At 38.6% G+C, this 22,173-nt stretch overlaps 1 long non-coding RNA gene across 1 annotated transcript in view; it reads left to right on the forward strand.

The window, feature by feature from the left end:
• Positions 1 to 7,307: 7,307 nt before the first annotated feature.
• The window catches only part of LOC144456696 (uncharacterized), a 204,138-nt gene continuing 189,272 nt past the window's right edge, over positions 7,308 to 22,173 (forward strand). The window contains exon 1 of the long non-coding RNA XR_013485713.1: positions 7,308 to 7,481. This is a non-coding gene — a long non-coding RNA (uncharacterized LOC144456696). The remainder of the gene's footprint in view (positions 7,482 to 22,173) is intronic.

A 22,173-nucleotide genomic window follows, 5' to 3' on the forward strand; every position in this document is an offset into this window, starting at 1 on the left:
TAAATAATAACAAAATTAATTAAAAAAACTGAAATATCTAGAATATCAAGGAAAATGATGAAAAGAAATAGAGAGGGAGGAATAGCATTTCCAGACTTCAAACTATATTATAAAGCATCAGTCGTCAAATCCATCTGTCATTGGTCAAAAGATAGGCAGATCAGTGGAACAGATTAGGCAAGGGATAATCACAAACAATGGGATGTAATAATCTGGTGTTTGATGAAGTGGAAAATATAAATTATCCAGGAAAAAAATCTCTATTAAAAAAAAAACTGCTGAGAAAACTGGAAAGCAGTCTGGAAGAAATTAGTCTTAGACTAACAACTTCCACCCTCTTCTACAATATATTCTAAACGGATATGTGTCCTTAATATTAAAGAATATTACAGGGAAAAAAATAGAAGAGAAGAGCAGGTCACTTCTCCTAGTTATTGAAAGGAGATGTATCCTTAATCAAACAAGAGACAGAAGCAATTGCTAAAGAAAATAGATAACTTTGATTCCATGAAACTGAAAAACTACTGCCAAGACAAAATTGGTGCATCTAGAATAAGAAGGAAAGTGGTCAAATGAAAAAAAAATCTTTGTATCAAGTTTCTTTGAGGGTTTGGTATTTAAGTCATATAAACTCTCTTTTTCTCTCTTCTCTCTATATAATATATATGTAATATATATAATATACATAATAGCCTTTTCCTAATAGACAATTGGTCAAAAGATACAAACAACTCTCAAGAGGAGAATTAAAAAGTATTTACAACTACATTAAAGAATGTTCTAAATTATTAATAATAAGCAAAAATGCAAATAAAAACAACCTTGAGGTTTCACATCACACTCTGAAAATTGGCAAAGATGACAAGCAATGGCAACAGTCAACATTGAGGAGATAAAATTATCTCTATTTGCTGATGATATGATTGTATACTAGGAAAATCCTAGCATATGAGAAAAGATATTGAGACAATAGCTTCAGCAAAGTTATAAACTACCAAATGGCAATATGCAATGTTGAAGGGTTTAAGGAATGATAGGCACACTGATACATATTTGGCGGAGCTGTGAAATAGTACAGTTTGGAAATAAATTTAGTATCATGCAAATAAAGTGATTAAAATGTTCATACCCTTTGACCCAGATACTCTATTACTAGGTGCATATCCCCAAGGAAGCTATTGATAAGAAGAAAGCTCCCATACATGTTACTAAAATTTGTATCAGCACTTTTTGTGATAGCAAATAATTAGAAACAAAGTAAATGTCCATCAATTGAGGATGGCTGTACATGTTGTGGTACATGAATGGAATGGAATGTTACAATGCTGTAAAGAAATTATATATATGGTGACTATAGAGCAGCATGGAAAGATCTACATGAATTGATGGAGAGAGGAGTAAGCAGAACCAAGAAAACAATATGTGCACTAACTACAACAATGTAAATGGAAAGAATAACCACACACCAGGAAATCAAAAATGAATATAGCAAAATTTTAAAGATCAAGGATGACTCAAATAAAAAGAGATGAGGGGATACTCCCAACCCAACTTTTTGTGGAGGTGGAAAGTTCACAGGTGTCACACATTGCCCATGACTTTGAACTTTTTAAAGGTATCAATCAGTTGTACCAACCCCCATTCATAAAATATAATTTATTATATTATTGTGGTTTCATTGTTGTGGGGTTGTCTCAAAGAATTCAGAGTTGGACCACCCCCAATCCAAGTGAAGGCATCTATTGGGAGTTACTTCTCTCAGGAAGGGGGCTGGATTCCAAGAGGAGTCAGCAACTTAGTAAGACGAGACAGGCAGTTTTGTAGTGTAATGATGCTGATTACACAATAAAAATTATAAATATTAAAAGGGCAGGAGGGATTTGTTAAGGGATTAGGTAATAGAGGAGGAGGTCCCAGCCTTGGCGGAACTGTGCATGTGATCACCCACAATGCATACAGAAAAACCCATTGGGGGGAATTAATATATGATAATGGTATTATAATAAGCCTCTCCATGTCATAAGCTCACGTAATGCACAGCTTTTGCTATTACTGCACAGGTGTTCTCCGTAGGGAAAGTCCCTTCTATCGTTTTGGAGTCCACATCATGCTCAGGCATCCTGGTGGTGGTGCTTTCTGATTGGCTGGCTATTGTGGTCCTGTCTGAGATTAGATGGATGTGGTTGTGGTTGAATGCATGGACACACCTGCTGTTTCTGTGGGAAATATGAAGAACAGGTCTGGGGGAAGTGGCTACCTACGAGCATTCTATCTAGCATTCTATCACATGGACGTCCCTGCTGTTCTAGTGAGGCAGTGTGGCATATATGAGGAAGTTAGGATATTGAGTCGGGGGTGCAGTGGCTAGGTAGCGGTAGTTGGCCTGCTGTTCAGTGAAGCCTGTTATTGAGTCTGGGGGGCCTGTGGCATGGGTAAATCCAGATTGCTTGGTTAAATCAGGACATGTCGGCTATTCAGTGAGGCCCATAAGGAAGTTAGAATATTGGGACTGGGGGCAGCTTTATTAGGATTCCATCAATATGGAATGTCACTCTGAGAGTAGAGATGGAATAATACTAGAACTATGATCATGTGAGAAACAGATGATATCAATAAAAACTTATTTTTAAAAGTATACGAGCCATTTTACATCTGTACCATTACCCCTACTCTTTTTTTAAAATTAACAGAAATCTGTTTTCTCTCTCTTTCTAACTCCCCCCCTTCATCATTGAAAAAAATTAATTGCATATAACAAATATGTAAGGAAAACAAATATCCACAGTGGCCAAAATATGTGTGTGTGTGTGTGTGTGTGTGTGTGTGTGTGTCTCAGTCTCATTCTATACCCTGACTCTTTCATATAGCTTTAATGGACAGTATATTTCATCAGCAATCCTCTGGAATCATGAGTGGCCATAGTTCTTACAGCCTTCAGATTTGCTTATCTTTACAGTGGCATTGTAATTATAAAAAAATGTTTTCCTGGTTCTGCTCATTGCATTCTATTTTTCATTGGAAATTCTAGAAAATACTCTGCCAGCTGATACAGCAAATCTCAGGCTGCTGGGGTCAAGACAGCTGTTTTGAGAACAAGCTGCTTCTCTCTCCTCTCTTATACTTGCAGGATAGTGGGGTGATTGTGGTGGGAGAACCCTTTTTGGAATTTCCTCTTAGCTATGATTTAGCCCTCTTCCTCATTTAATTAATTAGCTTGCAAGTTTGGTTTTTTTTTTATTTTTATTTTTTTATGGAGTAGGGCTGAGTGGGTGGGAAGGGGAAACAGTAGATAGGAACACAGAGCAAATTTTTAATATGATACGACTTTGCTCGTCAAGATGCCTGCTCTGGTTTTCTTGCTATTCGACTTGAGTTAAATGCCTCTAACAGTTATTCTTCCATTGTCCTCCTCCAGCATGGTTTATTCATGCTAATCTAATGTTGCTTTTGCTAGTGTACATGCATGTCCCTTCTCTGACTGGTTTTGGAAATTTGTCCGCAAGGTTTTTATGGCAACAAAATAGCTCAGGACAAAATGTGTCTGTCCCTAGCACTTTGGACTATGACTACCATTTGTTCAGGATGTTGACAACTCAAGAGAGAGTTAATAAACTTGAGATTTCTTCCTCTCTCCCAATAACATGATCAAAATATAGGGTAATGTTGTTAAGTAATTTTTCAGTCTTGTATGACTCTCTGTTGTGATCCCATTTGGAGTTTTCTTGACAAAGATACTGGAAGGATTTGCCATTTGCTTCTCCAGCTCATTTTATAGATGAAGAACTGAGGCAAACAGGGGTAAGTGACTTGCCCAGGGTCATTCAGCTAGTAAGTATCTGAAGCCAGATTGAACTCAGGAAGGTAAGACTTCCTGACTCCAGGCTCGGCACTTTAGCCACTCTGCCACTTGGCTGCCCTTAGGTGTCACCAGGCACCAATTATTAATTATATTCCAACAACAAAAATGCTGATGAGCATGCTGCTGTAATTAAAGTAGAGGTGGGAGTCAGATCTACTGAATAATACCAGAAGATTGTTAAGGAGAACTTATCTGGCCCTTCTCTGGCAGTCCATAGCAACCACCTTCCTCAGATCTCACACTTTATTTTCAACTCTAATGCACGGATGATATTGCATATTTTTGTTTTGTCTGTCTTTTCTCCCTATTAGACTATGAGTATCATAAAGGTGGGTGAATCTTCCCAGGACCTAGTACATTGCTTTCACATCTGAAGTTCTTAGTAAATGTTGAATGAATGGAACTGATGCAATCTCTTAGGATGGAACAAATTCACATTGGTTTCTTACTCCTCTCAATGCCTTTAGCATTTAGACTTTGTGCCATTCATGTTAACTCTTAACCTTATTCTGTCTTGTATCATTACCTGTGAATGTATTCTTTCTCTCCTAGTGGAGTTGTAAACTTTGGGGAGCTGGAAATGTATCATACTTTTTAAAATTCTCTGCAATCCTTAGAAGAGTTCTGAGCACAAAATAGGCACTTAATGCATACTAATTGAATTGACTCTTATAAAATAGAGCTGGATAGAAACCCTTGAGAAAACAGGGAACATTTTTTACATGTTTCACATTTGTGTCTTTGAAGTACTTTGTAATTAGTGTGGGTTAAGCCTCTGCCTAGTTGTCTCTTTTCAGTTCTGTGATGTAATGTGCCCTACTGGACATACTACTCTTAAATTCTCTAAAGACAAGCATAAAAAGCATGTGGCATATGCTTTCAAGCCACAAAGGAGGCCAGGAATTAGGAGAGGGTCACAGGGGTCTAGAGGCAGCCAACAAACAAATAAGGGGAGTGGACAGTAGTTGAGTGAAAATGATTTAACATATGTAGATAGTTCTGTGGCTCTCACATCAGAATGTTCTTACAAATAATCATTTCTTAATAAATACGCCAAAACAAGATTGGCAATTCAACTTCCTTCTTTCTATCTTTATTAATTTTTTTCTTCAGTTTTTTCTGAACTCTGAAGTCCACTTTAGAAATCATATCTGAGGACCCATTAAACTTGAAAGCATTGTTTACCAACAGCCTAGTTTAGGAAGTTGTCTTTCTTTCTTTTAGGTTTTTTAAGAAACAGATTTGAGATTTTTTTTTTAGGTGATTGGGCTTAAGTGATTTGCCGAGGGTTACATATGTAGTAAGTATCTAGTTTTTGGTCTGAGGCCGGTTTTGAACTCAGGTCCTCCTGACTTTGGAGTGGTGCTCTAGCCACGGTACCACCTAGCTGCCCTCAGATTTGAGATTTTTAAAGAAACTTTTTAAAGAAAAAATTGCAGTGGATTGAGTGCTGGGTTTATGGCTCAGAAAGATCTGAATTCAAATCCTGCCTCAGACACTTCCTAGGAAGGTGACCCTGGGCAAGTTTTGGCCTTAGTTTCCTCAACTGTAAAATAAGGATAAAAATAGCACCTACTTTCTAAGGTTGTTATGAGGAACAAATGACATGATACTTGTAAAGTGCTTAGCTTAGTGTCTGGCAACTAAAAGGTGCTTAATAGATGCTTGTTTCCTTCCTTAAGGACAATGAGTTTATTTTCCTGTCATATGTATTATCAGAAAAATGCATTCCCTTGTTAGTCTTTCAATCAAATATAAACTGACTGACTACTTTATTCTTTTATTGTAGGGGTTCTTAAACTAGGACACATGAACTTAAAAAAATTATAGTTTCATTTCAAAATAATGACTTCCTTTTTTAACTCTATGTATTTTATTTTATGCATTCTAATATGTTTTTCTGCGGGGGGGTCTAGAGGATTCACTAGACTGCCAGAGGGGTCCATGACACACAAAGGTGGAAAACTACTGTTTTACTTCTATTGGAAAGGAAAAATGAACAATGATTTATTATATTTGTTGTATATTCTTGTCATTTCATTTATTCAACAAAATATATTTAGTACCTACTGTGTACTTTTAGGCACTGTACTGGGTATTGGTGAAGAGACTTCAATACCTGGTATCTTAGCATTCACATTTCACCATGCAGATCACACTCCATCTCTTCCTTTTTACTTTCCGAATTAGCCACATCTTCCCCCAATCTGTCCAACATCCTGGGGGCCCCTAGGCCTCTTGACATTATGTGGAAACCCATGTACATTTTAGCTGTTTATCCCTTACAACTCTCTACATGACTACTCCACTTCCTTTTCCCTTCATCCCTCTCTCTGCTGACATTATTGGTCATCGTTTTTCCTGTATGGGACTTTGTTGGTAATTTGTTGCAGTTTCCTTGTGGCCAATATGCCCTTCTTTAGGTTGCTCTTAACTCTGCTATTCTGTGACTCAAGATGATGTATCACCAACTGAAATGTGCTAATGTTAAAAATATTGTTCTCTGTTTCACACAAATGCTTGGTGTCCTTGAATAATAAACATTCTTTATCAACTTATTTTTTCTGTGGCTAGCTCAGCTGAACTCTTTTGAGTTCATGAGATTGTGTTTTTTTGAGTTTTATGTTTACTGAGTTATGAGATTTTGAATCTCATTTAGGAAACTCTGCAGTGTCTGGAGTTTTCTCTACTGAGCCTGATAGAACATGCAAACAAGAACATCTGGAACACCATATATAGAGAGAATCCTTTTTCTATTTGAATTCTATACTAGTGGCAAAAACCATTAGTAAGCATATGTTTTCTTTTATGCCAAAATTTCTACCTTGGTAATAAAATCTTCTAGAGCTTAAGGCCACTTGTGTGGCATGATGAGCAATCAAAGAGATTTTAATGGTGGTGGTGGGGGTAAAGGCATAACCAAACCATTTAAAATGGTATAGCTCTGTTGTGTCTGATGCATCTGTGGGCCATGGCTCACTCCCAAGTGCCCAGGCTGTAATGAATTCTCCACCAAAGTTTTAGAAAATTTGACTGCTCACCCACTACTAGATGAAGAGCCTCTTTGCTCTGAGGCACTGTGAAGAAACAATCCATGCCAAGCCTTCAGTCAATTTGTAATTGGTCTTGGTTAAGACTTGGTTTTGTCTATGTAGTTCTAAGTGAGTACTAGCTAACTTGTCACTCTCCTCCTCAGTCTAGGGAAAGGGATGTGAAAGGGAAATCTCACAGACAGGCATGCACAGTAGCAGAGGCTAAATACCAAAAAGTATTCCCATGACCTAAGTTGGAAAGTCATAGAAATACCCTGTTAATGAGAAGTAAACTTTGGAGAACAGAGGAAAGCCCCTTTCAGCTGTACTTCTGACTATTCCAGCTTTTGTCACCATGATTTAACTGCCTTCTCACCCTGGAAATTCTTTAGCACCTGGACCCTTCTCACCTCAGAACATCCCTTTACTCTACCATACTGTCTCCCTTCACCCATTGGTGAATTCCTTCTGGGGGGAAGGGTGGTCCTCCATTTTGGGGATGGTCCCAGGCCAGTCATGCTTCCTTCTGTTATTCACCTTCTGTCTGTGTTTCTGACTAACCTGGACTTTGCCACCATGTCCCCATGAAGGTATGTCTTCCTCCTATCACCCTTTTATGTATTCTTTTCCCCTGTTACAATGTAAGGTCCTTAAGAGTAGAGACTTTCTCTTTGCTTGAATTTTGTAACTCTAGCTTTTAGTACAGTGTCTGGCATATAGTTAGGCTTACTATATGCTTGTTGCTTAGGTGTCTAAGCACAATTAAGTGGGAAACTCTTAGAGAGTTGGCTATGGTTAATGATTAGGAAAAAGCATTAACAATGGGTAGGCCCAATGGGAATAAATCAAATTTGTAAGACAAAGTATTATTATTTAGGGGAGTTTTTAATACTGTATGTGGAAAAATTGCTATAGAGAAATAACATTTTTAGATTGGGAAATTTCCTTATTGATAATTTTAAGTCTCAGACAAAGTTATAATCTATGAGTAGGATCATTGTTACTAGGAAAATTGTGATCTAGGCTAGAATGTTATTACCAGATACAATACACTCTATTTGCTGGGGGCCTTCTTAGACTGCCAAAAGACCTTTAATAAAATAACATATCATAAATCTAGTTGCTTTATATAACTCATATTGTGCTGGTGATAACATGGATCAATGTTTTCATTTCCCTTTTAAAATTAGGTTCAATTTAAGAGATACTTGAAATAGGAAATTGAAGTAGACCTAGGCTGCCTTAATTTTCATGACTTGTGGTTCACCATCTCCTCAAACATGATACCAATGGAAATCATTCAGTTTTTCTAAATTCTGTCAACATGGTTTCCCTTAGTGTTAACAATTTTAGGTTACCTTGTTAGTTCTCCTCCTTATCCAAATAAAGATGGTAGAAGAAGGGAGTTTTTTTGTTTGTTTGTTTGTTTTTTTAAAGAAATGTACATTGAGAGCAGAGGTTCTTAGGAGGGAAAAGTTACCTATCAACTTGGTTTTTAAGAAATATTTTGATAATCAATTATTTTGATAACTGTGTTTCAATATAATTGGTTTCCCTTCTAATCCTATTTATTTTAGTTTTTATATTTAAAAATACTATTCTGAGTTCATCCACTTAACCAGGCTACCAAAGGGATCCCTGATACTAAAAAGGTTAAGAATTCCTGATTTAGAGGGTGTTCCTGAGGTAGCCCAATGAGGTTCCTCTGAATCCTTTTTTTGTGTCTCCTTAATGAGGTGTTAAATTCTCATAACAAGTTAAGTCTCTAATATGTTGACAATTTACCTAGTTTAGTTATTTCTTTTATCTTTTAACACCACTAGGTAGAGATGATTGATAATACATGGCCAGTTCATATGTCTAGATTATACCCTTAGACTTGGCCTTCAAAAGGAGAGCTAGATACACACACACACACACACACACACACACACACACACACACACACACACACACACGGAGGAAAGGAGCTACACCTATACGCCTAGATGATGACGTCTAGAGGTTTAGGGGTGCTAGGATGCCAAAATCATGACACACAGGTCCCGCTTGAATGAATTCGAGACAAGTCTTCTTATAGCCAGAGAGAAGGTTTATTAAAGATCCTCCAAATTAGCCAGACTCTTAAGGAATCTGAGCATCTGTGAGCTATTGGCTAGATTGTAAAAATCTGAGCAGTGGCTAGATTTTAAGAATCTGAGCACCTTAATGGAAACAAGATGGACCTTATATACTGAAAGACTGTGGAAGGGATCTAGGAGTGGCCAAGTAGTTTGGGGTGACTGGAGGAGGGGTCTAAGGAAGATCTGGATGGGAGTGGCCAGTAAGCTGGGGTGAACAGAACACCTGGGACCTGGACTACTTGGCCAAGGGAAAATGGAGTCTAGATAGGAGTAAGGGTGGGAAGTGGCTAGGGTCCATCTGGAGGTAGATTGAGTTTAGGCAATAATGAAAGGCTCACGTCATAGTGTTATAGCCCCAAGCGAATGCCAGAGATTTATCCATGTGACAAAGTCCAGGGTTTTTCCTTTTTGGGGTCCAGATCCCATCCTCATCATAGAGACTCAGACTCACTTCACTGAAGGAGAAGCCTGTTCATCCACAAGATTTTCTAGGGAATTATGTCGCCCCAGAGATGCCATCAGATGGAGGCAGTGATGGAGGCGTGAATGAGAAATTTCCATTCTAAACCAGAAATCACAGGCACTGAGTTAGCCGTAGCATTGGGGCAATAGAAGAATAATAGAGGAATTTCCAGACTATTAGAGGAATTCCTGGACCAAACCTCCAGGACTTTGGGGAGAAAGTTGTGCAGCAAAAAAGGAGCCAAAGCCAAATTGCAGCTAGTGCCAGTCACCATGTGGAGAAGCAGACCCAGACTGGTCCGGGAATCGTGATAAATAAACTTTTAAAGGAATGGACTGGACCGTGGTAACCTGAAGTGCTTTTCTTTGGTGGGAAGGCCTAAGCCCTGGGCTATACTAGAAGTTTGATGGACATTACACAGCCTCTCATGATTGGCACAATTCTTGACACACAGTAGGCACTTAAGTGCTTCTGGACTGTCTAAATGATGGAGGAAATGAGTGCTCATCCTAGGAGAGAGTTGTTTCAGTTGTTTATAGGCTCATTTGCAAGTTGTTTGTATTTGTTTTGTTGTGTTAAATAAAGCTTATTCTATATTCAATGATGTACTGTATTAGCCTCCCAGTTTGAATGGGAACTGAGGAGTCTTTAATCTTTTTTATGGAGATCTAGGCATAAATACGATTCTGATGTTCCCTGGGGAAACCTTTGGTGTGAGAGTAATTCAAAAGTAGAGATGTGTAAAGTTAGAAGATTGAACTTGACCTGTCTATCAGAAAGGGCTTTGGTTTTTCAACCAAGGAGTGACTAACTTTTAAGGAAAATTGATTTGCACAGCTTCCCTCCCCTCTCCTCCCCCCATCAGAATATTTTGAAGTAGCTCTGTCCTTCATAGACAGGGGGACAAGTAAGGCTTTCTTTTTTGAAAATGAGTCCAGATTTGGTTTTAGTACCCAATTGGAAACTCAGCTCTTAAATCCCAATCCTGGCTCTGTTGTTGATTCTCTGAGTATTAGAATTATATGAGCAAAGACCCTTAGAAGTATTGATGCAGTTTAGGGGCTCAGGGGCCCTGGGACCCCAAAATCACCACATGTGGGTCCTGCTCGAAAGAATTTGACCCAAGCCTTCTTTCAGCCAAAGACAAGATTTATTAGAACATCCATCAAATTAGGCAGACTCTTAAGGAGTCTGAACGTGGGTAAACAGTGGCTAGATTATAAGAATCTGAGCATCTTAATGAAGACAAGGTGGAGCTTATATACAGAAAGACTGTGGGAGGGACCCAGGAGTGGCCAGTAAACTGGAGTGAATAGAACTCCTGGGACCTGGACCTTGTGGCCAAAGGAGAATGGAGCCTAGCTAGGATTAAGGGTGGGAAATGGCCAGGGGCCATACATAGGGAAGACAAAGGAAGGCCAGGCTAGGTTAACCGAATTGGGAGATTGGGTATAGCCATAATGAAAGGCCAGTTGATGGGATTATAGCCTTAGGGGAACACCAGAGATTTGGCCATGTGGGAAAGTCCAGGGTTTTTCCTTTCTGGGGTTTAGATACCCACTCCATCAGTATCACAGAAATCTCACAGAAATTTTAGTCCATATCTCTTTTTTATAGGTGATGAAACTGAAACCCAATATTCTCATTCCTTTATATTCTCATTTGTGAATTATGGATAATTTAGTGATATAAGCATTAAAAATCATCTAATCTGATCTCATCACTTTATAGATGAACAAGGTGAGGCCCAGAAAGATGAAGTGTCTTGCCAAGGCAGATAGGTAAGTTAATGGCAGAGCTGAAAACAGAAGCCAGGTGTGTAGACTTGATGAGGGCAGGGCCCAAGCCAAGATCTTCGCCCTTTGCCCCAAAGGGAATCTGACTCACAGGCCCCAGACCCTCATCTCCCTTGAAAGCGCTAGCTTACCTTTAGATCTTATTCAGATGCACCTTCAACCCTTGCCCTGAATAGAATCTGGCTCCTATTTGTCTATAGGACCCGGAAAACCCTTAAACCTTCAAATTTCCTAATCAACTCCCCTCATCTCCCTTTGAAAGCCTTAGGCTCCCTCTTGTCTATAGGCCCCAGAAAGGCCTTCCTTTGTCTCCTTTTGAAAGTCCTAGCCCCACCTTGATTTTGTGCAGATGCCTTTCAAACTTCTGCCTTCCTGTTCCTCCATTATTTATTCCCATTGTCTATTCAATCTCTCAGACCTCCCCAATTAGAATTGTTACCTAGACCCTTTACCCAACCCCCTTCTCTGGCCACCCAAAGTTACTTTAGTATTTAAGATCCACCTTGGCCCTCATTCAGATACTGAGAATCTCAGGCCCACAAGGCTGAGAACCTCTCATGCCCGATTGTCCTTATGGGCGTCACCCGGCCTATATGTTTTACCACTAATAAACTTTTCCTCTGGCTGAAGAAGATTTGAGTTGAATTCTTTCAGACAGCGCCCAGTACCGCGATCTTGGGGTCCCAGCACCCCAAATCCCTAGACCTCTTCAGACTCACAACTCAACATATTTTCTACTACAATGTTGTTGATTGGCTAATGTTAATGAAAGGCAACTGAATGGGGGCATGGTATTGATGTCCAGGAAGTTAAAGCTTGGAAGGGAATGAAACTGGCAGGCCTGAGACCCTGCCCAAAATGGAGGCCACAGGAGGAACTCACCAATAGGCTAAGGGAGAAGATGTCACAATTTAGGGGTGCTGGGAACTCTCAAAATTAAGGACAAAAGGGCATGGATCTGTCTCAAAAGAATTCAACCATTCAAGTCTTTCAGTCAGAGACAAGGTTTATTGTGCAGCCAATAGAAGCAGATGGGGTTTTAAGAATCTGCACATCTGGTAGGGATAAGACTGACCATTTTTATAGGGAAAAAGATCATGGGAAGATTTGGATAAGATCAAGGAGTGGCAAATAGCCTGGGATGACCCAGTAACAGAAGGGGTATAGATGGGATTAAGGGTGGAAAGTAGCCTGGGGTGGTCTGAAAGTAACACAATGAAGGGCTGGGCTGGGTCAGAGGTAACAGAGAATTGAAGGTTGAGCTGAGTGGGGCCACAATGAAAGGACAGTTGAAAGGATTATTGCTATCCAGGTGGAGATGTGTGGGAAGGTTCAAAAGCTGGGTTGTATTTTTGGGGTCCAGGTCCCATATCCTGTTATTGGCATGGTGTAGGTAGGTTCTTTGCAGGGTGAGAGGGATACTGGAGTGTATGGATACTAGAGGGTATGAAGGCCTTCAGAATTGAGAGAAGTTCCAGAGTGAAACTGCAGCTGAAGCATGATGGCAAACTCTAGAAAACAAAAATCAGAGCCAGGAGGGGATTATCTAAAATTCTAGTATTCTTTTTCTTAAAATTTTTATTTTTAGGCAATTGGGGTTAAGGGACTTGCCCAGGGTCACACAGCTAGTAAGTGTCAAGTGCTTGGTCTGAGGCCGGATTTGAACTCAGGTTCTCCTGACTCCAAGGCCTGGTGCTCTATCTACTGCACTACCTAGCTGCCCCCAAAATTCTAGTATTCTAATAATATACTCTTAGCCCAACTTAGAGCAGTAATTCCCCATCTTTCTGTAGTTTTCCATGCTAATTTTTAACATTACATCTATTGCCTTCCTTTTCAAGTGCTACAACCTGCAGATACTTCTTTTTTTTTTAATGAAAATGTAAGTTTTTGTTGAAGATTATGATACTTCTTGATATAATTAAGATACTTGTGGAACTTAAAAACTAAGGTTGGAAATCACAGTCCTGTTAGCTATATCTTGGATTCCTAACCAGTTGCTTCTTGGTAAACATGGAATCAATTACCTTTGCTTATGACTCAAACTCTTCCTCTAAATTTCTATTCTTCAAAGACTATGGCAAAAATGAGGATAGGATCTGGATCCCAAAAAGGAAAAATCCTGGACCTTTCCACATGGCCAAATCTCTGGCATTCGCCTGGGGCTATGATATTATGAAGTGGGCCTTTCATTATTGGCTAAACCCAATCTACCTCCAGATGGCCCCTGGTCACTTCCCACCCTTATTCCTATCTAGACTCCATTCTTCCTCAGCCAAGTGGTCCAGGTCCCAGGTGTTCTGTTCCCTCGGCTTACTGGCCACTCCCATCCAGATCTTCCTTAAACCCCTCCTCCAGTCACCCCAAACTACTACTTGGCCACTCCTAGATCCCTCCCACAGTCTTTCAGTATATAAGGTCCATCTTGTCTACATCAAGGTGCTGAGATTCTTAAAATCTAGCCACTGCTCAGATTTTTACAATCTAGCCAATAGCTCACAGATGCTCAGATTCCTTAAGAGTCTGGCTAATTTGGAGGATCTTTAGTAAACCTTGTCTCTGGCTGTAAGAAGACTTGTCTCGAATTCATTCTAGCAGGACCCATGTGTTGTGATTTTGGGGTCCCAGCACCCCTACACCTCTAGACCTCAATAGCAGGAGACCATAAGTTCCAAAAGGACTCACCAAGATGGAAAAGGCTTCTGAGAATGGACAAAGTGATACACTGAACTTTTGTTATTGGATAATTTTGCAAAGAGTGTTTGCCAAAAGGAAGAGAATATGATTTGTGTTAGTGGAGAGAGTACTTAAATTTATGAGTCAATCAACAAACATTTATAAAACTCCTATGCGTAAGGCATTGTTAGAGTTAGAAGGGCTTAAGTTTCCACAGGTAGAATAATGCAGAGATTTAAAGAACAACAGCTCCAGGAAGTAGTACACTGTAGGTGGGCTCGGGCTTAGCCAATAAAAAGTAAGTTGATGGTTCCATAAAGACCCTAAAATCAAGATAAGGGTCAAGCCAGCTCAGACCAGTTAGGGTCAACCTGAGGACACCTGAAAAATGTTAGTGCGCCTGCTTAATGAGCTTCCTTACTATTATCTGATACACCTTGCATAAAATTAGAGCCTTATTAATGAGTCATGAGACGTATGACCAAGGGAGGGGGAACATACTTGAGCATATCAAGGGGAAACATGTAAGGAAAGGTGTAACTTGGGAAGGGTGGAGCAATCCCGGCCTGGGAGGTTTTGCACCAAATTCAACTGCATAAAAGCACACTTTCCCTTGCACTCAGGGCCCACCCCTCCTGAAGAGGGGTGGAGACCACTTCTGGCCAGAAACGTCTAAATTCTCTGGACTTTCTTTATAATAAATTTTCTTGATACTAAATTTTTGGTGTCAAGCCTATTTCTAAGAGCATTGTAGTAGGAGCTGCAGATAAAATGACCAAAGTGAGGTAATTCTTTTCCTGAGAAGTTTATAATCTTGTGAGGAAGCACAACAGGTACATCTATAGGTAGAAATTGAAACACGATCATTGAGGTTGGAGTGGGCAAGAAGTATTGACATAAATTTTAATAGAATTATTAATTTATTCTGGGTAGTTATAGTTTCCATGACATTTAAGTAAGTTTTGATATTAATAATTCTGTTACTTTAAGGTCTGAGAAAGGATATAATTTCTAGATATTAACCAATGATGGACTGAATGGCTTGAATATGTGGTAACTTTTTGAACCCTATTCTTTCCTTTTCTCCTTTAAACTATATTTTGGATACTAAGTGTACTTGGTTGTGGCAAATGATCTATTTTTTCTCACATAGGATCATAGCATTAAAGTTAGAAGGGGCCTTAGAGGCCCCTGGGTCCAATTCCCTTATTTTACATATGAAAAAAGTGAGACATAGAGAGGTTAAAGTGACTTGTCCATGGTCATACAGATAATAATCAATGGAGGTAGGATTTAAACACAGGTTCTTGAGTTTCTGTTTCTGACCATGACGAGTATGTAAACTAACTATTGTAATGAGAATAGGAATGATTTCCCTTTTTTGTGTGTTTTTTCCCCAATACCTATCACAAGGCATTGCACACAGTGGGAACTTAATAAATATTTGTTGGACAGAATTGAGTATAAAGGCTTTCCATGGGCTATATGGGCACTTTTTGAAATATGACCAAAATTTTAATCTTATGAAGTTTAAAAAGTTTGAGAGACAGTTTCTGGGTTGTTAATCATTTTATTAATGATGCTAGCATTTTATTAATACAAATAATGGTCATTTGGCCATCTGTTTTGGACCAAAGAGACTCATGGTTGTAGGCTTACAGTTTATATGCCTTTGGAAGAGTTGGGTGTTCCTGATAGTGACAATCAACTCTGATTGGTTAATAATTAATGAGAGAGAATGAATACTATAATGAAAGGTGGGCCTAGTCAAATGAGGAGCTAGGAGACTGTAACTTTACTTCTAAATCACCCCCAGCCTCGGGGAAATTTAGACAGAGAATCTATGTCCTTTACCTAAGCCTGAGTAAAACACAATGGGCCCAGAGTTTCACTTTAGATTAAATTCCTTGTGAGATTGGGTGAAGTGGCAATAACTAGATAGAGGAGAATGTTAATTTTATCTACTATCAGAAATCCTGTTTTCAGAGGCTGAGCCTTGAAATGAGAACTTTAGAAAAAGGGGGAGAACTCTGGATCTCCCTAAATCATTGCTTATTAATAAGCATTTATTTCAATCTCATTTCTATAAAAGGCTTCCTTCATTTTCTTGCATGTACCTAAGCAATTTTGTTATTGAGTCATTTCAGTGCTGTGCAAGTCTTCATGATGATATTTGGGGTTTTCTTGGCAAACATACTGGAGTGGTTTGCTATTTCTTTCTCCAGCTGAGGCAAACAGGCTTAAGTGACTTGCCTGGGTCACAAAGCTAGGAAGTATTTGAGGCTGTATTTGAACTTGGGTCTTCCTGACTCCAGGCCCCAAGGTCTAACCACTGTGGCACCTAGCTTCTCTTTCTTATGTGATGTGTCCAGGCTACTTTCCACTCTTATTCATCATTCCCCTCTATACATCATACAGTCCAGCTAAACTGGCCTTCTCCTTGTTCTTTACACATGACACTCTGTCTCCATGTTTTTGCATTTCCAGTCCCCACATCTGTAATGCTTTCTCCTCACTTCTGCTTCTCAGAATCCATGGTTTCCTTCAAGACTCAGCTGAAGGCACCTTTTGCTGCAAGTTGTTCTTGGTCTCCAAAGGTGCTAGAGCCTTCCTCTTCAAGGTTACCACACATAGCTCTGTATATGTATTATTGTATATACTCATGTATGCCCATATCATCTCTCAGGTTAGACCAAAACCATCTTGAGGGAAAGGAGTTTCGCCTTTGTCTAAATATCCCTATATTTACCTGTCACACAGGGCCTCACGCAGAGTAAGGGTTTAACACATGCTTGTTAATTGATCACAGATTCACAGAATTTTACAGTTGTAAGGGACATCAATAACGATTTAATCCAACTCCTATCCAAACCAAAAGCTCTACTCCAGCATACAAGGACAAGTGGTCCTTTAGCCCTACTTGAAGACCTCACTGCATCCGAAGTCATAGATCAAGAGATCATAGATAGCTCTAAATTTATTTCTTTGTAACCTTCATTCATTTTTTATGGTTCTGTGCTCAAATATAGTAAAATGTTAAGTCCTCTTCCACATGACAACCCTTTAAATACTTGAAGACAGCCATCATCCACCTCTTTCCCCATAACTTTTAGTCTTTTTTTTTTGGTTAACCATCTAGAGTTTCTCCTCAGCATTGACCCAAATTCTCCTCTACCAACTCATTTGCAGGTTGAGGCCTTTGAATCCGACCAGTCTCTTTGCTCAACCTAGGTCTGATGAAGTTACTTGCTGAGAAGATAGTGTCTAAAAGAATAGGCTTGGGAAAGGTGAAGACTAGACCCAACTACAGTGACTGCTTGTGGTCTACTTGTGGTAGTGTCTAAACTGGTCCCTGCATCCCTTGAGGGACACAGATTTTGTCCAACCTCAATGGTTTAAGAGACTAGAGACCTGGAAGTAGGTTTTGAGGGATCAGCACAACAGGGTTGGACCAACAGGAAATGACTGATGGTGGGAAGGATATTTGTAGAAGGACATAGTAGAAAAACTAGCAGAATTACTAATGAAGACAGGTATGAACTTACTGAGGAGGTGAAATTAACAATTGAAGAAAACAGCTGTGTTAATGGACAGGTACTTTGGGCAGCTAGGTGGCATAGTGGATAGGGTACTGTGCTTGGAACCAGGAAGACTCATCTTCCTGAGTTCAGATCTGGCCTCAGACACTTACTAGCTGTGTGACCCTGGGCAAATCACTTACCCTTGTTTGCCTCAGGATCTCATCTGTAAAATGAGGTGGGGAAGGAAATGGCATACCATTTCTGTATCTTTGTCAAGAAAACTCCATATGGAGTCACAATGAGTCAGACAAGAGCAAAATGACTGAACAATGCTTTGCAGCAAAGGAAAGATGGTGAAAGAATTATAACACACTCTATAGGGCCCCCTGAAATGTCAATAGACTAACTCCAAGAACTGTCATAATGGTTTAGAAAAGCAATAGAAGATTCTCTGAAGATAAAAAAAAATAGAGAAAACAGACCTATTAGGGAAGAAATCACAAGTCTCATGAGAAAGATTATTTTAATGAAAGAAAGATTCTCCAAATCATTGTATTCTCTGAAAAGAGAATGGTGGAAATAGAAGCTCCCAAATGCAGAATCAGATGGAACATTAGTTGAAGTAAATTAAAATGAAATCAAAATTCTCATGAAAGAATCCAGAAGAATGTTATAAAATAAAAATTTTGAACTTGAAGCTAGGACATGAAAAGATGACACAGAAAAAAAATAATGAAGAAGAAAACTTGAATACTGTGCTGCAGGAATTCATGCAGGAAAACTCACATGTGGATAGCTACCTCAGTCTCTTTAAAGGGTTGATAGGTCTCAATTAGTGGGCTCTGTGGCATTCTGAGGCAAGATTGTCAACCTACAATCAGCACAATATCCTTGGCAAACTGGATCATTTGGAGAAACTCTTTGTTAAAAGGGGATATGTCTTCCATTGAGATTTCATACAGAGTATTCTCCATGGCACTTCTCTCTGTTTCATACCTTCATGCTTTGTTTAATGTTGCTAATAAATGAACAAATTTATCCATGCCATCATATCTGTTGTGGAATCTCATATAATCTTAAAATATTAATACAACTATCTTGTTTGAGGTGAGCTTTCAAGCCACCATTTGTTCTCCTGGGTCAAATACTTTGTTTTAATCCCTGGCTTCCTTGTTTCCTTCAAGTTGCGGCTAAATTCCCACCTTTTACAGGAAGCCTTTCTTGATCACCCTCAATTTAGTTCTTATCCTTCTTATTCTGTATACATCTTTTCTGTACATGACTTGTTTGCATGTTTTTTTCCCTCAGTAGACTGTAAGCTACTTGAGAGCTCAGACTATCTTTTACCTTTCTTTGTATCCTTAACATTTAGCACAGGGCCTGGCACATAGTAGGCATTTAAAATATACTTTTTGACTTGTAATCAACAAACACAGTAGGATCATATGTTGTTTATATCAGACAATTACATGATTTCAAAGTTGTAATGTGATTTGTAGTAACGAATCATAAGAAATTCTGGGGGTGTGTTACAAAGGTCTAAACATACATAATACAATCTAGTTTCCAAGCATGATTTATCTGAACTACCACTCTGCCTGCATTTCTTGTGTTTTCTCCCTGTATTTTCATGACCGACGGCCTGGAATGGTCTTGCTGGATGGCTTATTTATTCTGATGTACTTTATGTGAACATATTTTGTATCTTTTATAACACCCAGGAGGAAGGGTCTCCCCACACTATCTAGATTTTTGTGTATTTAAGTAACATTTGGTCTCTACTGATTCTGATATATGAAGCTGTTCTGGGTTTTTTTGCTCTTTTTCCAAAGAAGGACTAAGGAGATTTTTGAGTTACATCATCAAAGGAGTGTAGGAGTGCAAATAAGAGAAAATCACAGCCTAAAAATAGTTATAGGATTTTCCAGCTGCTTTCTTCCTGTTTCATCAGTTGTAAGGCAAGAACACATCACAATTAGCCTATACCTCTCTCTATCCTCCTTCCTTTCACATTGTCTTTCCCTTACTGTGTTAAACATAACTCTGTTTTAAAAGCATGATCCTTTTTATGAATATGTGTTTGGTCTCCTGCTATTTAACATGAATATTTGAATAGAAATTTTAATCTTTTCCTCTACATTTTCTAACAGGTAGCTTCAAATTTATTTATGTATATCTAAATAAGTTCTTAACATCTGAACGTGAAAATCAACCTGATATGGCCTTTCTTTCTACACAGATTTTAAAGATGTATCTCATACTCAGATCTCATACAGATAATAAAAAAAGGAATGGACCTGTGATATAATTAGTATAGGAAACTCTTGGGTGAGGAAATTCCCTATATCAATTCTAATTGGGTGCTTTCTCTGAAATTTTTAATCTTAGAGAGTTGTCTAGGGTATTGTGAGGTTAATTGGACTTGTCCAGTTGTAGTCCTACAGCCAATATGTGTCAGAATCAAATGTTGAACCCAGGTCTTCCTATTAGATAGATTCCCAGTGCACCATGCCACATTGGCTGTCATTGTCAATACAATAGAAAAGCATAAGCATCAGTGATTGATTTATGGAACACATGTAATATGTCCTGAAACATTAAGGGAATTTAATAAGTTCCAGATAAATGGTTGAATTGAACCTCATGTTTCTTGTTTCTGTTCCAAATTCGAAGGGTCATTAAAATAAAATAAGCAAAATAAAGTAAAATTTAAAAATAAGTAAAAAAGTTAAAAAAAAATAATAGCAAAGTAAAATGTAGTATTTGTTGGGCTTATAAAATTGAGATAGAATCCACTGTGTTTTTCATGAGTCTTAGCTATCATTTAACAAAGATTCTCTCCAACTACTCTGGGAAGTAGGGATAACAAGTGTATTATTCATAGGAACTATAGTTTGATAACTTATTCAGGCAATTAGGTGGCAGGATCATGGTTAGAATCAACATATCTTGATTCATGGAACTAGCTTAGATATTAACTCACTAAACTAGAAATATGCCCCTCAATGGGAATTTATTTTCAAAATAATTTTTTAAAAATCCATTCATTTACAAATGTGTTAATAAAAAAGGTATACCTTTCTTTTAAGAACTTTTTACACTGATCTTAGGGAAAGAACTAGATGTGACATGAGGAAGAATTAGAAAGGATTATGAGAGGTACAAACTAAAAATAAAAACCTTTACATTTTAAAATTTAGAGTCTCCAAAGAAAAAGAGCTACCAAAAAAAAAAAGTAATACCCTACAGTTATCTTCCTGAATTCCATTAAGGATTTTGCTCTAGAGTGAGAACCCAATTTAGATAGGCTTGGGCTAAGTAGGCAGAGTTTTGAACTTCTTATCCTAATGCACTTTCTTAACATCCAGATTTGGGATGGCCACCAGGAGCCCTTGTCACAGCTGATAAAAGTACTTTCCATGCCAAATAGTAATAGGAATGCTTTTCTGTTTATATTCATCTCATCCCCTTTCCCTGACACAAGGCCCTGGCTTATGGTGCTGAGCGAAGTGGGAAATAGAAGATCCCAGGTTGGAGAAGAGGCAAGTCTGATCTACATATAGCAAGAGGGTACAACAAAAAGGAATTGTTAAGAGGCAGCATGGCTGTGATGTGTGGTAAATTAACTCTGCAGCATATTTAGTGTTGGTTCATTACAGACGATCTTCTACTGTTTTGGGTCTTATTACAGGGACACATTCGACTTTGCTGAAAGGGAAATTCCACCTTAGGCATTTGTCCCACCTCACCCCCATTGATTGGCCAGGTTCTATGAGCAAGTTCAAATAGCTGAATTTGTAATGGCTGATTGGCTATATTGCCTTAAATGAGTTTCTACAAAGGCAAGTTAAACTATATCAATAAATAGATAAAATGCAATATTGGAAGTAACCGACTGTGTGCTACTACAGCCCTTAGGAGAATCGTAAAAACAATTCCTGGCACCAGCAGCCTCGTGGAGGCATTCAGCCATTGATTATTAGCCTGCGTGATGCTTGGCATTGAAGCCAAACTCAGACAGTGGTACAGGCTCAGAATTATTGGATAGAGAGACATCTTCACCTGAGAAATGGGTTCACTCACGTTATAGCACTACATAAGTGACATAATTTAAATTCCATGTGGGATGTATTCTTACTGTCAGCTTGGTGGCACAGTGGATAGTATGCTGGACCTGGAGTCAGGAAAACCTGAATTCAAATTCAGCCTCATATACTTACTAGCTGTGTCACACTAGACAAGTCACTTAACCTCTGTCTCAGTTTTCTAATCTGAAAAATGGAATAAGAGCACCTAACTCTCAGGGTTGTTATGAGGATAAAATGAGATATTTGTAAAGTACTTTGCAAACTTGAAAGCACTAGATAAACGATAGCTAACATTAATTGTGCTAAGGTAGCTTGTTCTGTGAGTACTGATAACTTCTCAAACACCACATAGGTTGTATGTGCTTTTTGTTCCATTTTAATGTGCCTTTGTAGCTTCTTAGTATCAGATAGGAGATAGCCTTGTAGTCTTAACTGCAAGCCTGTATACATATATCTTTCTGAATCCCTACTTTTTTTTTTTGTATTATAAGATGATTCTCTCTCGTTATTCTTGATACCACAGACTTAAATAAATTTTTGAACTGAGCCATATGATATTATAGAAAGAGTTTTGTGATAGGGTTGATCCTTTTCCATTTCCCCTCCCACTTCCAT

This window comes from Phascolarctos cinereus, unplaced genomic scaffold (genome assembly GCF_003287225.1).
Source record: "Phascolarctos cinereus isolate Bilbo 61053 unplaced genomic scaffold, phaCin_HiC Scaffold_4;HRSCAF=312, whole genome shotgun sequence".
Taxonomy (NCBI): Eukaryota; Metazoa; Chordata; class Mammalia; order Diprotodontia; family Phascolarctidae; genus Phascolarctos; species Phascolarctos cinereus.